The following is a 19,606-nucleotide window of genomic DNA, read 5'->3' as shown; positions in this document are numbered from 1 at the left end:
GATAGGCGCTTGATGCCTGACATTGGCAAGAAGGGCAAAAAGGCCTCCCTCTCTCCTGTGAAAGTCCCAGTCTCTATGAGAAATTAATTGAACCAGCCTTTTGTGGCCACAAGATCAATCAGAATCCGGGATTTCTTTAGCAAGGAGTACAATTCTTTATTCCTTGATGCCTATCTATCAGATTGCCTGCCATGACACACCACCTACGAATAGCAACTAAATATCTTCATTAACCTATTTTCACTCTCCAAGCCAGATCGTTATCCACTCCATTGTCCAACTGTTCTTCTCCTTCTTTGGGTTCTTTCCCCACCTGGCGTTTATTCCTTTACAAGCCAGAATTAAGAAACATAACTGAATACTCCTTATTTGCCTGAATGAGTGCAGTATTGAAAAGCATGTTGCAGGAGAAGCACGCAGATAAGGCAACATCCAAGCCGGAAGATACATTTCAGTCAGAACCTCTTGAGGACACCTCAGTGCTGTTCTAACAATAATGCATAGCCCAACACCACCCAGAACAGAACAGCCAAATTGATCAGCACCGCATGAATGACACAACATCGACACAGATCCACTTCCTCCACCACCAAACACTCAGACATGCAGGTTACACCATCCACAAGATAAAGTGCAGAAATTCACCGCGCCTCCTTAGACAGTACATTTCACATTCACAATCACGTCCATCTCAAATGTAAAGGACGACAGGTGGGTAGGGCAACCCCAAAAACTAGTTATTATACTGACCTGGAAATATTTTGCCATTCCTCCCCTGTCACTTCGTCAACATTCTGGATTTCCTTCCCTTACAATGTGGATGTACTGATAGCTCATGGATAACAAGGGTTCCAGAAGGCTGCTCATCATCACCTTGTCCAGTCAAATTAGGAATGAGCAATACATGCTGACCCTGTCTTGAATATACACATCCGAAAGAAGAATGACAAATAAATGCTTTGGTGTTTTTTTTAAACTAGCTCTTACTAAGCTATTTCTGTTTTAATTTCAGAATTATTAAAAATGAGGATTATCATTTGAAACTGAAACGACACATCACATCGGTATCTGATGGAGTTGTTCAGTTTGAAGTAGGCTGAACACGTCGGCCTTTGAAAATGAAGGAGAAGACAACATTGCGAGTCGAGTGAAACCATTCACGTGTGCTGTCTATGGGCTGGGCTTCATCCAATCATCTCGACTGCCAAGATATAAATGGAGGGACGCTGAAGAGAACCTTTGGAAATGTGCTGACTGTGGAAAGTATTCACTTATTCGCCTGCTATGACAATTCATCCGGCCACACTGGGGAAAAGCATTTCACCTGTTCTGAGTGTGGGAAGCAATTTGTGCAGTAATCTAACCTGCTGTTGCACGAATGCATTCACACTGAGGAGAGACTGTTTAAAAGTTCAGAGTGTGGGAAATGCTTTCAATAAACACTCTCCAAAACTGAGGTATCACCAATGTGTTTATACTGATGAGAAATAAATCAAGTATTCTCACAGTGGAAATGGGGTCAGCCCGTCATCTGATCTCACTTATCATCTGGGAACTCACTGAAGAGAGACAGTACACCAGCTCTAAGTGTAGGAAAGGATTCACTCAAGCATTTGGTCAGATGAGACACCAGCAGTTTCACACAGAGAAGAGACCATTTGTCTGTTGTGCGTATTTCAGCAACCTGCTGAAATACAAGCGAGTTCACACTGGTGAAAGGCCATTCACCTGCTCTGAATGCGGGGAAGGATACACTCCATTAACACGCTGAGACACCAGCGAATTAACATTGGCAAGGGGCATTTATATGTTCCATTTTTGGGAAAGGATTCACTTAAGTCTTCCATTCTGCTAATACACCAATGGGTTACTAGTGAAAAGAAACCGTTTAAATGTCCAGAGTATGGGAAGTGCTTTATATGTTCCCAGGAACTGAACTCCCATCAACATGTTCACATTGATGAGAAACCATTCACGTGCTCTCACTCTGGGACTGACTTCCCACTGTGTATCGACACAATTTAACTGCTGCATCTCCTCAAGCAGTGATTACACTTCTCAAGGACTTCCAGTGCAGTGAAACACAGTCAGTAATTCTGAATGCGTCAAATACATTTTTAATACACATCAAGTTTGAACAACGAAGGAAGTGCCCAAGAACAGAGTGCAAATGCATATCCACCAGTCTCCTCTCATTGGAGAGAAATTGGGGAAAACTGTATATTTGATGTGATTGATACTTGAGCAATTAAAACCCAGTTCAAGTAAAGAGGCTATTCACATCCAATGAAGTAAACGACTGCTGATAGAATGAACACAGTTCATTTCTGTATACAATAACAGCAGGATGCAATCACATTTGACCTCACTAGAATGCGTGTACATCCATCGATATGCAAGCCATAGGAGCTGCTCTCTTCATGAGAGACAAAAGTGACTGGTGGTGATTTAACCAGTGGACTCCTAGACCTCAGACAAAGGAAGAGGTTGAGAAGGACAGTTGCTAATGGTATTCTCAACCCGTTCATGGGAACGGCACCCATGCTGTCAGCATCACACTACTTTACAAACAAGCAACCCAGCCAACTGAGGTAACCCAATACCTCCTCACTGGTGTGTCACATGTGCGGATGAATTATTGAATCCATTGCTACACATAGTGTAGGTGAACGGCCTCTACCCACAAAGTGTTCACTGTTGTTTCATCAAAGCATTGTTACTCCTGAAGCTCTTTTCATAGTCAGAACATTTACTTTGTCTCGCAATGGTATGAACAAGCCCATATCTGCTGAGATTGGAGAACAAAGTGAATCTCTTTCCACACAAGGGGCGAGTGTTTGTCACTAATGTGAATAATCTGTGCTCACTGAGTACAGATGACAACGTGAATCGTTTCCATCACTCAGTGGAGGTGTTTGGTCTCCATGCAGTGTTGATCAAGTTTGTGCGTCTGAAACTTTACTGATTTTATACACCTCTTCTCAAGCACAGAGCAAAAGGACGTACACGCTCCAGTTTCAATTCGACTGGCTGGCGTTAGAGTGGATTGTGGAGGTCATCCCTGCCCAAACGGAGCGGAAAAGCTTCTCTCCCAGTGACGAAGACATATATGCGACATTAGGCTGGATCCCCGAGCGAAAGGTTGCCCAAACATGGAACAGCTGAACGAGTTATCGCCCATGGGAATAACTTGATGTTGAATTCAGACCTCTAAATTTCAGATCTGAGAAAATCTTAAAGATTTTTCCCCACAACCAGAGGCAAGGTCTCTTGTCAGTTTAAACCCACAGCTGTCACACGAGGCTGAATGACAGAGTAAATCCCTTTCCACACATGGAGCACGTCAACAGTCTATCCTCAGAATATCTGTGTCGCTGAGATTTCAGCTGCTCTGAGCAGCTGTAATCCTTCCCACAATCCAGAAAATTCCATATTGCTGATCTCTTTACATATATGTCTAAGTCCGATGATCTGTTGAATCCTTGACCTTAAACACAACAAAGGTATGGATACTCTTCAGACCTTTTAAATAATGTTAATTGGATTATGTGAAATAATTTCTGCAGTCATTGCACTGGAATACTCACAATGTAGAGTGTCTGTGTGTGTGTGTGTGTGTGTTTGCATGTGTGTGTGTTTGCATGTGTGTATATGTGCTTGCATGTGTGTGTGTTTGCATGTATGTGTGTTTGCATGCGTGTGTCTGTGTTTGCATGCGTATGTGTGTGTGTTTGTGTGAGTTGGCGTTTTACAATCACACTGCCATTTGAAATCTTTTTCCACAGACATACCAGAAAAATATATAGCCTTCATGGCCTGCTGAATTTCGTGACTCCGTTGGATCTTGGATCAGTATATCATGCTTGATTTGACTCACTCAACTTCAATTCGTTCAATCTCGGTATTTGCCGAGAGATGCGAGGGAGGAGCGAAGGATTTCTGGGAAGGTGAGTTTAACTGTTAAAATTCCTTAGATTTGGCGTCGGGGCCTCCATTTGACCCGAGGTGTGAGGCAGGAGTGAAGGACTGCTGGGACGGTGAGTCTGACCTTTGAAAAAGCTTTGTTCAGATGTCGGGACCTCCATTCGCCGAGAGGTGCGACGGAGGAGCGAAAGACTTCTGTGAAGGTAAGTCTAAAGGTTTAAAAACCTTAGTTCAGGCATCGGGGCCTGCATTTGCCGAGAGGTGCGAGGGAGGAGTGAAGGAATTTTGGGAAGGTGAATCGAACGGTTTAAAAACATTAGATCAGGCGTCGAGGCCTCCATTTGCTGTGACGTATGATGGAGGAACGAAGGACTTCTGGGAAGTTTAGTCTACTGGTTTAAAAACCTTAGATCAGGCGTCGGGACCTCCATTTGCCGGGAATTGCAAGGGAGGAGTGAAGGACTTCTGTAAAGGTGAGTCTAAAGGTTTAAAAACCTTAGTTCAGGCGCCGGGGCCTCCATTTGCCGAGAGGTGCAAGAGGAGTAAAGGACTTCTGGGAAGATGAGTCGAACGGTTCAAAACCTTCGGTGAGGCGTCAGGGCATCTATTTAACGAGAGGTGCGAGGAAGGTGTGAAGGACTTCTGGGAAGGTGAGTCTTACGGTATGAAAACCTTTGATCAGGCATCGAGACCTCCATTTGCTGAGTGGTGCGAGGGAGAAGCGAAGGACTTTTGGGAAGATGAGTCTAACATTTTAACACCTGGGTTCAGGCATCGGGGCCTTCATTTGCCGAGAGGTGTGAGGGAGCAGCGAAGGACCTCTGGGGAGTTTTTAAGTGCGTGACGTCGAAACCCGAGGTCTTTCACCGTCAGGCCGTCCTCCTACCTACCTCCTCTAACCTTACAAAAATTCTGTAAACTAGATAAGTTTTCAGGTTTCTGTTTTTTTTTTCTCCCTCTTCTCTTCCATTGTTTAGATCGTGTGGATTTTCAGATTAGCGGGATATGGATGTCAGGGCAGTCGCATGTTCCTCCTGCAGCATGTGGCAGGTGAGATACACTTCACATGTTCCTGTCGACTACATCTGAGGGAAATGCAGCCAACTCCAGCTCCTTGAAAACCGAATTTTGGAACTGGAGCTGGAGGTGGATGAACTACGGATAATCCGGAGGCTGAGGGGGAAATTGAGAAGATGTACAGGGAGGTGGTCAGTCCCCAGACACAGGATAAGGACAGCTGGGTTACTGTCCGGGGGAGTAAAGGGAACCAACGGTCAGAGCAGGAATCCCCTTTGGTCAATCCCCTCAGAAATAAGTATACCGTTTTGGATACTGCTGGTGGGGACAGCCTACCACGGGAATGCCATGGTTGTCAGGTCCCTGGCACTGTGGCTCAGAAGAGAAGCAGGGGAATAGAAAAGCGCTAGTGGTAGGGGATTTAATAGTTTGGCGGATTGACAGGAGATATTGTGTTCAGGAAAGGGACGCCTAGAAGGTATGTTGCCTCCCTGGTGCCACGGTCCGGGATGTCACCAATCGAGTTTGCAAGATTCTGAAGTTGGAGGATGAGCATTCAGAAATCATAGAACATATTGGCACCAATGATATCGACAGGAAAGGGATTGACTAACTGTAAAGTGACTACTGACAGTTAGGTTGGAAGCTGAAGAGCAGGACGATTAGAGTAGTGTTCTCAAGTTTGTTACCCCTGCCACGAGATAGTGAGCTGAGGAACAGTCAGCGAATGGAACTTAACACGTGGCTGCGAGGCTGGTGCAGGAGGCACGGCTTCAGATACCTCGACCATTGGGATACCTTCTGGGGAAGGTGGGACCTGTACATGAAGGACGGGTTGCACCTGAACTGTAGGGGTACAAATGTCATGGGTGGGAATTTTGCTCGTGCGATTCGGATGGATTTAAACTAGTTTGGCAGTGGTGTGGGAGTCGGATCCACATGTCTGAGAGAGGGTCAGCTGCAGACAGGACCGTGACAGGATATATTGAATCTATCTGGAAGGTTTCGATTCAATAGTGCACCCAAGAATGTTGTTCATGGAGGATTCAAGAATAAATTTGGTATTGAATGTCAAAACGGGAAACTCAGATTGTATCTTGATGAAGATGGACATTGCCAGGCATTTCTGTGATATGACTGTTATTTGCCACTTGTGCAGATTTTGTATGATATGTGGGTGTTGTTACAAATTAATATACGATTTTTGGGAATTTTTTTTAGCGCATGTTGAGATTCCGGCTGAAAGTTTGTTCTCAATTAGGACACATCTACCAGCTCAGCTAGCAAACGTACAACCTGAACATATGCATATGAGCGACTTCAGTATCTGAGCAGTTGAAAATGATGCTGAATGTTGTCCAGCCATCAACCAACATTCCCACCTCTGAAGGGAAAGTCATTGACAAAGCAGGTGAAGATGGTTGGGCCAAGACCCCGACCCAAAGGAACGCCAAAGGGAAAGTGTGTACTGCATATGTTGGAAATCAGAGTCGAGAGATTGTTGCTGGAAAAGCGTGGGATGTCAGGCAGCATCCGAGGAGCAAGCGAATGACGTTTCGGCCATGTGCCCTTATTTCTTATGAAGTTCGGATGCCGTAAACGTCGACTCTCCTGCTCCTTGAATGCTGCATGACCTGCTCTGCTTTTCCAGCACCACTCTCTCGACCCTTTGTAACTCCAGTCTGACAAAGAAGGTCTGAATTCTTAAGCACCACCGGCTTCACAAGTGTGTCATGACACGTCTGAACAGGTTGATTAAAAATGTCACCTGCAGAAAAATCCAGAGTTTAAAGCAGACTGTAGTATTTTTGACAAATGCACCGGTATGTTATGCTGCTAAAAAGGCTATCAGCTCGGATAGTGCACCACCAAGGAAATGGATTCTGAAGAAAAGGCACACAAGACTGGAATTTTTAACTATGCTTCTCTGTCCATGTATACTGCCAGACCCGCTGACTTCCTCCATCCCTTTCTGTTTTAGTCTCAGATTTTCAATATTTGCATGAATCACCCTCAGTTACAAACCCGTACTAGGACGTCACCGTTCCGCTCACCCATGCGTCCAGAACCTTAGCCAGAATGGCAGCTGTTTACCTTGGAACTGCAAAATATTTACCAACTATTTATTTTTCAAGCTGATCGATTTTCGCTGGAAGCGTTTTTAAACACTCTCGGCCTGAATCCCTCTCTCCAGGCTCTACAGCCTTAACGTCTGGAAACGTGCATCTCTCCCAGTTACCACAGAGGTGAAGCCAGCATGCGAATGAACCTCCCTCTCCTGTAATGAGCACAGTCTCTAGGCGTGGAATGCTGGGTAGATACCCAGCCATTGAATCCAATTGTTACAGAATGTGGATTATATTCATTCCTAATTTTCTCTTTCCTGCAGTTCAAGCTTCTGCTTCCAAATGATCATTGGAAAACAAAATTGGCTGGTGAAAAGACATCTTAAATTGTATGCATCTATCACATCTCTTAAACCCTCTCACCAACATAACCTTATCATTAAAATACTTGACTCCTCAAACCATTTTGTAAATTCCCATCCTGAAATGACAATGCTGGATTTTGGAAAGTTTTTTAACATTTGGATGGTTGAAACTCAAGCGAAGAGATGTATATGTTTCTTCTGAATGTCTCTCAACACATTTATTTTATCATCTCATTTCACAGAAAAGTGGAAGGCACGAAAACTGAAGTGTTTCTCTGATCCAATTACTGTGTTATATTTTCAGCTACAGTAGATGTGAATCCATGATCATCCATACCTTTGCTCGTGACCTTTGCCATTGTCCAAACTGTCGTATCTTTAATAATGAATATTTTAACTCTGTGTGTTAGTTTGTTGTTATTTCTTCCAGTCATGTTTAAGTGAGGGTTGCATCACTGCAGGTCCCTCAGCTATGTGCTGCTAATTTATTCCTCCCGTATTCGTGGCCTCTTTCACAAGCATCACTCGGACACTCCTCAGCTCCTGCTTGCTCCGGCTTGGGTTTTGGGGATGAGGCTATGGGGACACACAGAAGGACAGGAATTCAAGGGGAGCAAGGAAGATAGTTGTCCTCTTGACAGAGTGAGGGGACTGGGCAGGAACACTATTCCACTATGGACATTCACCAGAGAAACAGAGAAACCAATTATATTTTTATGGGTGACGAGTGGGCTTTCGGGATGAAGGCGGTAGTAACAGACATTTGCTTGAAACCTCTTGGCTGCACTCCACGGGGAAATGGAAAAATGTGTGGGAAATACAGTCGTGAACCAATGATAAGGGGAGGAGAAGGAGTTTCATAATTTTCCAACCATGGTGCAAAAGGATGTGCAGTTTTCTCGTTGTTTGATGAAAGGATCTCTCAGAGAGGTTACATGATATTCTGACAGATTGAGGGATGAGCAAAGGGCGAATATCCAATAGTCGTCGGGCACATTGGCACTAACACTGTGTGCAAAATAGGGGTGAGGACGTGGGGGCAGATAGCAGCGTGTTGGGAAGCAAACTCAACTGTGTGATCTCAAATGGAGTGATCTTAGAATGATGTGCAGTGCCACCTGCCCATTAGTGTAGAAACAGAAAGGTATATCGGGCAAAGGAATGGCCAAGGAGATGGCGCTCGAGGGAGAAGGAGTGGAGTGGACACCATTTCTTGCAGTGGAGGAATCAATCCACACTGGAGGCATCACAACTGGGCAGGGACTGATATCATTGGGGTCGTGGGGCGGTGTGTTGTTTATTCACCCAGGCATATACAAAGACTGTTTAGCGAGAATAGCAGTGTGCACCGTATGAGCAAACCTGGAAAGAATGGGCCTAGGGAAAGCAAAAAGACAGGATTACATAGGAAACTGGACATTTCGCTTAATAAAACGCAGGAAGTAGCTCTGAAGAGTTCCAACTTATAATCCTCTGGTTTAATGAGGACTGTGATCAACAATGCCTATTTACAATGTGAGTTTACCAGTTCACTGCTGTTTAGTAAGAGTCTGTCCGAATATCTGGAGAAATCGAGGCCATTACCTTTGTTCTAAGTTTTAGCTGGAGCTGAAACGACGAGAATCGTTGCGTGCAAATCTGTTTCTGAGTGAGGCTGTTTGCTGGAGCAGTGCAGCTGGCGTTCGCTGCGGTGGTTTGGGTCCACATGTGGACATGGGCAATGCAACAGCGCTCAACGTGAATGACCTTGTAAGGCACTGCTGGAAGAAACCTCTCACTCAGCGTTAAGTCAGTCACATGAGGAACAGAAAATTGAGCAAAGTGTCGAACGGAATTGCTAACAGATGTTTCGATGACCCTACCCATGTGCAATGTCGTCTGTTTGCAAAAGTTTATTCAGCAAGTGTATTACGTTTCTAACCAATAATGAAATATAGAGGACAAGGCGAAAATTTTCATGGGAGATGTTACTGCGTGAATTTACATTCACAACGATCACATCAAATGCGTTCAGATCTCCCAAACCCCCACAGCCACTCATTCTGTTGGAAAAGCTGCCATTGTGTTTCCCATGTGGAATGGACAAATTTGTATTCATCTTAAAATGTGTTACTGTTTGACAATGTATCTCTGAGGAGAAAGTGAGGTCTGCAGATGCTGGAGATCAGAGCTGGAAATGTGTTGCTGGAAAAAGCGCAGCAGGTCAGGCAGCATCCAGGGAACAGGAGAATCGACGTTTCGGGCATAAGCCCTTCTTCAGGAATGAGGAAAGTTTGTCCAGCAGGCTAAGATAAAAGGTAGGGAGGAGGGACTTGGGGGAGGGGCGTCGGAAATGTGATAGGTGGAAAGAGGTCAAGGTGAGAGTGATAGGTCAGGCTGGGGTGGGGGCGGAGAGGTCGGGAAGAAGATCTCAGGTTAGGAAGGCGGTGCTGAATTTGATGGATCTGACTGAGACAGGGTGGGGGGAGGGGAAATGAGGAAACTGGTGAAATCCGAGTTCATCCCTTGTGGTTGGAGGGTTCCTAGCCGGAAGATGAGGCGTTCTTCCTCCAACCGTCGTTTTGTTGTGGTCTGACGATGGAGGAGTCCAAAGACCTGCATATCCTTGGTGGAGTGGGAGGGGGAATTGAAATGTTGAGCTACAGGGTGGTTGGGTTGGTTGGTCCGGGTGTCCCAGAGGTGTTCTCTGAAACGCTCCGCATGTAGCCGGCCTGTCTCCCCAATATAGAGGAGGCCACATCGGGTGCAGAGGATGCAATAGATGATGTGTGTGGAGGTGCAGGTGAATCTGTGGCGGATATGGACGTTTCATTGGGGGCCTTGGAGGAAGGTGAGGGGGGAGGTGTGGGCGCAAGTCTTGCACCTCCTGCGGTTGCATGAGAAGGTGCCGGGAGTGGAGGTTGGGTTGGTGGGGTGTGTGGATCTGACGAAGGAGTCACAGAGGGAGTGGTCTTTCCGGAATGCTGATAGGGGAGGAGAGGGAAATATATCCTTGGTGGTGGGGTCCGTTTGGAGGTAGCGGAAATGACGGTGGATGATGCACTGTACATGGAGATTGGTGGGGTGGTAGGTGAGGACCAGTGGGGTTCTGTCCTGGTGGCGGTTGGAGGGGCGGGGTTCAAGGGCGGAGGAGCGGGAAGTGGAAGAGATGCGGTGGAGGGCATCGTCGACCACGTCGGGGGGGAAATTGCGGTCCTTGAAGCAGGAGGCCATCTGGGTTGTGCGTTTTTGGAACTGGTCCTCCTGGGAGCAGATGCGGCGGAGTCGAAGGAATTGGGAGAATGGGACATCCAGTCCCTGTACACCTCCATCCCCCATCACGAAGGACTCAAAGCCCTCCGCTTCTTTCTTTCCCGCCGTACCGACCAGTACCCTTCCACTGACACCCTCCTTCGACTGACTGAACTGGTCCTCACCCTGAACAACTTCTCTTTCCAATCCTCCCATTTCCTCCAAACGAAAGGAGTAGCCATGGGCACCCGCATGGGCCCCAGCTATGCCTGCCTCTCGTAGGATATGTGGAACAATCCATCTTCCACAACTACACTGGCCCCACCCCCCACCTTTTCCTCCGCTACATCGATGACTGTATCGGCGCCGCCTCGTGCTCCCACGAGGAAGTTTAACAGTTCATCCACTTCACCAATACCTTCCACCCCGACCTCAAATTCACCTGGACAGTCTCAGATTCCTCCCTCCCCTTCCTCGACCTTTCTATTTCTATCTCAGGCGACCGAATCAACACGGACATCTACTACAAACCGACCGACTCCCACAGCTACCTGGACTACACCTCCTCCCATTCTGCCCCCTGTAAAAACGCCATCCCATTCTCCCAATTCCTTCGACTCCGCCGCATCTGCTCCCAGGAGGACCAGTTCCAAAAACGCACAACCCAGATGGCCTCCTGCTTCAAGGACCGCAATTTCCCCCCCGACGTGGTCGACGATGCCCTCCACCGCATCTCTTCCACTTCCCGCTCCTCCGCCCTTGAACCCCGCCCCTCCAACCGCCACCAGGACAGAACCCCACTGGTCCTCACCTACCACCCCACCAATCTCCATGGACAGCGTATTATCCGCCGTCATTTCCGCTACCTCCAAACGGACCCCACCACCAAGGATATATTTCCCTCCCCTCCCCTATCAGCATTCCGTAAAGACCACTCCCTCCGTGACCCACACCCCCCACCAACCCAACCTCCACTCCCAGCACCTTCCCCTGCAACCGCAGGAGGTGCAAGACTTGCGCCCACACCTCCCCCCTCACCTCCCTCCAAGGCCCCAAATGAAACGTCCATATCCGCCACAGATTCACCTGCACCTCCACACACATCATCTATTGCATCCTCTGCACCCGATGTGGCCTCCTCTATATTGGGGAGACAGGCCGGCTACTTGCAGAGCGTTTCAGAGAAGACCCCTGGGACACCCGGACCAACCAATCCAACCACCCTGTAGCTCAACATTTCAATTCCCCCTCCCACTCCACCAAGGATATGCAGGTCTTTGGACTCCTCCATCGTCAGACCACAACAAAACGACGGTTGGAGGAAGAACGCCTCATCTTCCGGCTAGGAACCCTCCAACCACAAGGGATGAACTCGGATTTCACCAGTTTCCTCATTTCCCCTCCCCCCACCCTGTCTCAGTCAAATCATCAAATTCAGCACCGCCTTCCTAACCTGAGATCTTCTTCCCGACCTCTCCGCCCCCACCCCAGCCTGACCTATCACCCTCACCTTGACCTCTTTCCACCTATCACATTTCCGACGCCCCTCCCCCAAGTCCCTCCTCCCTACCTTTTATCTTAGCCTGCTGGACAAACTTTCCTCATTCCTGAAGAAGGGCTTATGCCCGAAACGTCGATTCCCAAGTTCCCTGGATGCTGCCTGACCTGCTGCGCTTTTCCAGCAACACATTTCCAGAATGTATCTCTGAGAGTCATTGAGAGCAGATATAGAAAGGTAAGATTTAAAATGACAGAGCGTCTTCCAAACTCAGGATGACTTTCAAACTAGCAAAACTGTGCCAGAAACAGGAACCAATTTTTAGACATGCTTGACCAATTTTTAAACTTTTGGACCTCATGTGTTCAGTTTTCCAAATATTGGCTGGATGCCTGAAATGTTTAATCCAACTCAAGGTGTACAGTTGCTTGTCAATGGTTCAATCACACTTCTTGTTCTCTTTTCCGCACACTGAAATTACTCCATAGAGGTCAGCATCCTATTACTCAGACAATCCTCGTGACAAGTGCGCAACACTTGACATAAGTTCGTCTTCCTCAGAGCCAGCTCTCAGAGAGGAAAGAATCTCGACACTTTAATTGGACCTGCCAGCCAATAATCTCTGTATGAATCGTATTAAATCATCCTCTACGAAGTTCACATGGCTGACCTTGTTTTAATCCCTACAAAACAATTACCATTAGCTATTCAAACATAGAAATACGTCATAAGCCTCACACGTGGAAAAGAAGCTAATTCAGTTGCATTGGTTGCCTCACTTGCAATTGTAACAGCAGGAAGCGGAACTCAACTTTTAAGTGGAACAAACAGTAAGACAGAGAGAGATGTGGGTGGGGGGAGAGACAGACAGAGGGAGCGAGAGAGTGAAAGGGAGAGAGAGAGAGAGAGAGAGATTTGTCGCTTGCACAACCACAACACCTGCAGAAGTCTGGAACTAAAACTGTGATTTTGTGGGATATGTCACAAATCTGGCTTCTTCTTTTGCATCAAAATAAATACAAGGCTTCATAAACGTTTTGATTTTGTAGGTTTCTGGTAGTGATCTCTCCAATTCTGTCTCAACTTACATTTCTTTCAGAAAAAGAGAGCATAAAATGCACCTGTCAAAGCCATAGCATTGCCCCATTCAGTGATGGTTATGGAACAGATTTGTTTCGGCAAATGTGATTTATGTAAGGCTTAGTGCGGAACCAGATGATAATGTTCTGAAGTATCTACTGCTGTTTCTCTTTTAGACAATAGAGTATGAGTTTGGAAGGCGCTGTCTGAACAATATTGATTAATCTCTAACTGATACACGGCTGCGACTTGTGTGCTGGCGTACGAGGAAGAGGAATTTTCAGTGTTGCCAAAGACGACAGCTACTTTGCCAGGGATGCCATCAGACTTCTTGAGCATTATTGAGGATACATTCCAACTAGTAAGTGTTGTTGATTATGCTTTGCTAATAGTTGGATTCCATCCTTGGGCACTGTATTTGTGGCGATAGCACATTCCCTCCGTGTCTGCTGGGGTTTCCCTGAGTATTTCAGTTCCTCCGACAGTCCATAGTTGTGGTGGTCAGGTGAGTTGGCCTTGCTAAATTGGTCAGCGTGTTAGGTGCGTTAGTCAGGTGTAATTATATGGTAGGGGAGTGGGTCTGTGTGGGTTATTATTTGGAAAATGGTGTGGACTAGTAGGACCGAAGGTCCTGTTTCCATGCGGTCGGGGATCTAATCTAATCAGTATGTACTGGTTCTCTTGCGAAAATTATTTTGTCCAAATGTTGTTGCAATGTCTGCTTCAGAAACAGTGGTTAAACAGCATTGAGTTCCTTGAATTGTTGTGTTTTGTTGAATTAAACAAAAGCAGCACATGTGGGTGGACTCAGGCTCACCGGGACACAGGTTTTTAGTTGTCCCAGCAGTTTAAGTTGGAGTGGGTATTGGAGAAAGATTGAAGCAAATAGACACAGATCTGTCCGTTTTGCTGGAAAAAAAAACGGCGTACTCTCTCTGTTGTTGTAGAGTTTTTCTTTTTTGCGTTTTTTCCTTTGTCCATGACTGAAGATAACCGGTTAAAAAGAAGAATCTGTGCTTATGGGAACAAAAACAACAAATGCTGGAAAAGACAGCAGGTTTGGCAGCATCTCTGGAGATTAACCAGAGTTAAAGTTGTGTGTCACGTTACGCTTCATCAGAACTCATGGTTTTTGGTGATGCTGCTACATTTTAACAGTTGAGGATTTGTAGTTGAAGAAAATGTACGTTTGGTCAACCATTTAATGGATTGAAAGTGATGCCAATTTTACATTCTTTGTTGTATGTTAACTTTTTTTAAAGATAATGTGTATTTTGCTTAAAGCCAAGTAGCTTTAAGAAATCATACACATCTGAAACACGACACTTTTTGCATGCCTTTAAATCAATACAGGTCAGGATCTAGGGTATCTTCTTGATAAGTTTTGAACGGGGCTTGTCCAGTTCTTTATACTTCCCACACCTATCACTGGACTAGATTCTGAAGTTTCAATTTAATCAAATATGCATCAGAGGAAAGGTTGAAAATCAGAATGAGAAAATGCAGGAAGACAATGGAATCGGTCTCACTCTGTGAGTGACTTCTCTACATTTGGTAACTACAACAGTAACATTTTTAAAAGAAGTACAAAAGATGTGTTCTGTCTGTAAAATATAAAAAAATAAACAAAATCTGTTAGAGAAACTCGGCAATTCTGGCACCATCTGTGGAGACAAAGCAGAGGCAACGTATCGAGTCCAGTGACTCTTCATCAGAAACGTCACTGAGATAAGTTGGTACCATGAAGCTACCCAACATTGTTGAGGGATCGCACCTTAACGAACTCTGCTGTGTGTGTTTTGGTCGGGAAGTTTTGTCATCAATTTGTGTATTTGTTTCTTGAGCAGTTATAACATGTTTTTGAAAACAGTATCATTGCAGCTGATGTAATGTTTTTGCTCAGGTAAATGCAGCGAATATCAATGATGATTTGCACAGCCATGTTAGTGAGGATGTATTTCAATAGCATTCCAGGGCCCACTTGAATTGATCCGTTCAGAGGATCTTGTTAAACTATCACTTCCAGTCGAATTAAAACAGCTGCTTATCCAAGAAATAGAACATGCAATAATTGGTGAGTTAGAACGCACTCACTATTCCAATCTAGCAGCTGTTCGGGTCCCCGGTACGCTCCTTTTTAATTGCTGATCTTGAACATCGCTGTGAGCTCTGTATGTTCCTGTCCGCAGTTCTAACTGATTTATTGCACAACTCCTTGTTGTCCTTACCAATTGAGAAAATTGAGTTACTCTGTCCACAACGTTAGATTGCTTTAGATTGTGTTATATCAGCAACGAGGTTGCTTTGTTAGTTTCTCGCATTCAGTCGTAGTTTAACAAAAGGGGACATACTCCTTTCAAAAATGTGCTAGTTCTTGTTCTTTCTGGGGTGGTTGTGAGTCGTCAGAATTCTGGGCATCAAATAATAAATGATTCTTTTTATGAGAAGAAATCAGGAAGGCAGAGCGAGTTTGTTGATAACCAATGAAGTGAAAGAAAAGCAGAGATATTCAGAAATATTCAGGAAGGTGGAGATGAGGATAAACGTGTGTGAGTTATGAAATTATTGAATGGCAAAGGAGGCTCTAAGGGAAAAATGATCAACTTATGTATTTTTGGTTGTATCTTCAAATGGTTAATGAAATGTGATTTTCCTTGAATGTTTGTGTTTCGAAATGGCTTCTGGTCAAGTGTCAGGGAGCGGAGCGTCATCAATTCTTTCTACTTTTTACTTGTGAGCCTGGCGATCAGAATAAGAATGATCAAATACCTTTCGTGTGGAAGCAGGCCATTCGGTCCACGGAATCCACACCAATCCTTCAAAGAATATCCAACCTCGCTACCCAAAACCTGTAACACAGATTGCACATGGCTGACCCATCGACACTGCACATCCCTGGATATTATGGGCTATTAATCAAGTGTAACCCACGTTCTGTGCACATCCTTGCACTGTGCGAGGAAATCGGAGCTCACAAAGCAAATCCATGCAGCCACAGGGAGAATGTACTAACTTCGCATGGTCGCCTGAGGATGAAATTAAACCGACGTGTCTGGCACAGTGAAGCTGCTGTGTTAATCACTGAGACACTGTGACAAGAAAAATCGTTTAATACAAATACTTTCAGGAAGAAATCTGTGCTTTCCCATCCCAAAGTTACGCAGAGGAAGCTGGAAATCGTCTCACCTTAATCAGAGGCTTATGTGTATTAACAACTAACAATATTGACTCTCAGTCTGATGTTGTATAATATTGTGCATAACTAAGCCTAAAACAGATTGACGTAAGATTTCCAGTAAGATGAAACAAAGATGAGAGATTAATGTAAGTTAGAAAGAGAATAACGTCGAGCACATGCAGGCACAGAAATTAATCAGGAAAAAGTCAGTCCAGGAATGGATCTGGGTGGAGCGAACATGATCGGTAACAGATTAGGAGAGATCAAAGGATGAAGAGATCACACAGACAGAGTGAAGAAAGACACAGGAGGAAGCAACTGCTGGTTTGAAAGGAGACTGTGTTTTGCAGAGTTGAGATGCAGATGCAAAATGGCAATTGGGAGTGTCTGAGAGAGAGTGACAGCGAGGGATGGAGAGTACATTAGAGGGATAGAAAGACATGAAAAGGTATTGAGATTGATGGAAGAAGCTGTCAACCTAACAGACCACGCACAGTAATTCACGGGAGAAGCTGTGTTTTTTTTTTGTTTCTTGACAGAATCCTGACTTGTTGAGTGATATTGCAATTTGGCCTTACTTGCTACAACTATGTTCCTTTCAGTATGACAGTCTCTTCCATAAACCTGTTACCATTCCAAAATCTAAACCGCATTTGTGTCCAATGTCGGATCAATTCTTCATTACACAAGATTTGAAACTGAACATAAAAAGGCCTTTCCCACAGAAACCAGAAACAGCCCAAGTCTGATGGGCTGGAAAGCAATTTAATTCTGTATAAATCGGCCGTGTGGAATTAATAAACGTGGTTTGCACCCTTCGCTTACCTGTCACTAACATCAAAGGCCATAGGGATTAATGATTGATACGGCTCTTGAACCATTTACTGTTAATTTAGTTAAAGAAGCACGGCTGCACTTTAATCCTTCACAGATTGCCGACAGTGTGGAAACAGACCATTTAGTCAAAACGTCCACACCGACCCTCCGAAGAGTAACCAGTTCCCTACTGTATTACTCTAGCTTTACTCCTGACTTTTGAACTAACATACATACCCTTAAACTATGTGCAATTTATCATTTCCAAATCACCTTACCAGCATATCGTTGGATTAAGGAGGAAACCGGAGCTCCCGGAGGAAACCCGCACACACAGGGAGAATTCTTCTTTTTCTTTTTTTTAAATGGAATCCCTACAGTGTGGAAACAGGCCACTTGGCCCAACAATTCCACATTGATCCTTCGAAGAGTATCCCATTCAGATCCAACCGCCGGCCTGATTGCTCTGAATTTCGCCTCAGGAATGCACCTGAATTACACATCCCTGATCATTATGGACAATTTCGCTTGGCCAATTCACCTGACGCGCACGTCTTCGGAATGTGGGAGGAAAAACACTCACACGTAGGAAGAACGTGCAAACTCCAGACAGGCTGTCGCCCGAGGCTGCAACTGAACGTGGTTTTCTGGTATTGTGAGGTAGCAGTGCTCACAGCTTAGCCATCAGGCCACTGAGCTTTGATTGCGTTGAAATATAAGCAAATGTGGCGGAATTGTGGGAGCACCACAGATATCGTAATCTCGGCGTCTCTGTAGGGACATCGATTCTAATCCATTCATAACAGATACATTTGAATTTAACGATTAAATACACTCCTATAATTGGCAAATTTTCTCCCTTGTTTCATTTCGTGGAGGAAATCAGTCGGCCTACGTGCGACATCAGAAGAGACAAACAAACTGCAGGTGCTGAAATCCAAGGCAGACATGCAGGAGGCTTGGAAAACAAAGGAAGTCAGGTAGCATCAGGAGGTGAAGATATCAACGTTTCGGGTATAACCTTCCTTCAGTCGTTGGGCTGGGTATAAATGGATCCGTAGATTAGGCGGGGTAGTGGTTGAGGATGGCAGTGTGTTGTGTTCAGGACAGGTGAAATAAAACCAGGGCCCGGCCTGGTTGGTTGATTGGAACAATACATTTGTTTCTTTCTGGAGGAAATGCTTGATTAGAGGAATGGAAGATAGGGAGAGGAGAGGGGCTGGGAATGTTGCTAGGGGATAGGAATGGAAGCTATTTGAAGTTGAAGAACTCAATGCTATGTGTCCGGGCTACATTGTCCACAAGCAGAGGACGAGGTGCCATTTACCACAACCTGCAGTCAGATTTGCTGTGGCAAATAAAGAGGCTAAGGTTGGTCATGTTGGAAAATGAGTAGGAAGGGGAATTACAACAGACAACGACTAGGAGGTCAGGTCGGCTCCAGCAGGCCAGGCTGAGATGTTTAGTGAAACGTGGCCTCAATTTACGCTTGCTCTCATCGATGACGAGGAGACCTCATCAGGACCACTGGATACAGTAAACTAGTTTGCAGGAGGAGCATTTGAACATCAGTTTCACCTGGAAAGGTTGTTTATGGCCCGGTATGGAGGTGAGTGAGTGGTGGTGCGCCAATACGTTTTGCATGCCTTTCAGTCGTATGGGAAGGTACCATTAGGTTCAGGAGTGTTTACAGGCAATGTCCCCAAAACATTTGAGGAATGCATTGATACTTGACGTACACAGGAGAGGTGGCGAGAGCAAGGTATTCTTGGTGTTGTGGTCTAATTAGAGTTGTCAGAAGGGTTTAAGGATGATCGGTTGAATATAGAGACTGGTCAGCACAAGGGTGAGCACAAGGTTCAACTTATCTTTACTGTGTGTAAAGGGGTTTTGAGAGCAGTGCAATGGGGAATGGAGGAGGTGCGATCGAGTGGTCTCTGGATGACAGTGCAGAGCAACATGTTTACCAAAATGGGTGGACATCTATGATGCTTGAGAGTGGAAAGTCTCCTCATCCACGCAGATTCGGTACAGGCTATGTACCGAATCTATGTTTTTAGCAAGTGTGCCATCTACCACTTCCATTGGTACACATATTGATTCTAACGGAAGACTTATGACGGAGATATTAGCTATCTCGTGCTGCTTTGGCTCCAACGACATTTTGTTCTGTGCTACTATGTCACTTCCCCCGTGTAATTTCTGTTTATATTTCAACAATTCTCTTCTCGATGCTCTATATACATGTCTACAATTTAATCCCACTTTTATTTTAACGTTTTTGCACATTGTAAAGCAACCATTTGGTTATGGTGCATCAACCTATGTTGTTGAAATAAGTAGGGAGCATGTGTTTGATAGGCTCGTGGATATTAAGGTGGACAAATCTTCAGGACCGAATGGGATCTATCCCAGGCTGCCGAGGGATGAG

The 19,606-nt window shown here is 45.3% G+C and overlaps 1 long non-coding RNA gene across 4 annotated transcripts in view; it reads left to right on the top strand.

The window, feature by feature from the left end:
• The first annotated feature begins 12,269 nt into the window (after positions 1 to 12,269).
• Positions 12,270 to 19,606, top strand: part of LOC148148065 (uncharacterized) — a 46,578-nt gene continuing 39,241 nt past the window's right edge. For 3 of the 4 annotated variants that reach the window (XR_015759311.1, XR_015759309.1, XR_015759312.1), the window contains exons 1-2: positions 12,270 to 12,338; positions 13,358 to 13,542. This is a non-coding gene — a long non-coding RNA (uncharacterized LOC148148065). Of the gene's footprint in view, positions 12,339 to 12,901; positions 12,932 to 13,357; positions 13,543 to 19,606 lie in introns of those variants that run through there. The other variant, XR_015759310.1, reaches the window with a different exon arrangement.

This window comes from Chiloscyllium plagiosum, unplaced genomic scaffold (genome assembly GCF_037043375.1).
Source record: "Chiloscyllium plagiosum isolate Xiang-an unplaced genomic scaffold, Cpla_swu_hap1 HiC_scaffold_14, whole genome shotgun sequence".
Taxonomy (NCBI): domain Eukaryota; kingdom Metazoa; phylum Chordata; class Chondrichthyes; order Orectolobiformes; family Hemiscylliidae; genus Chiloscyllium; species Chiloscyllium plagiosum.
Note: the sequence above shows the minus strand (reverse complement) of the source record. Positions and strands in the feature narration are given on the sequence as shown.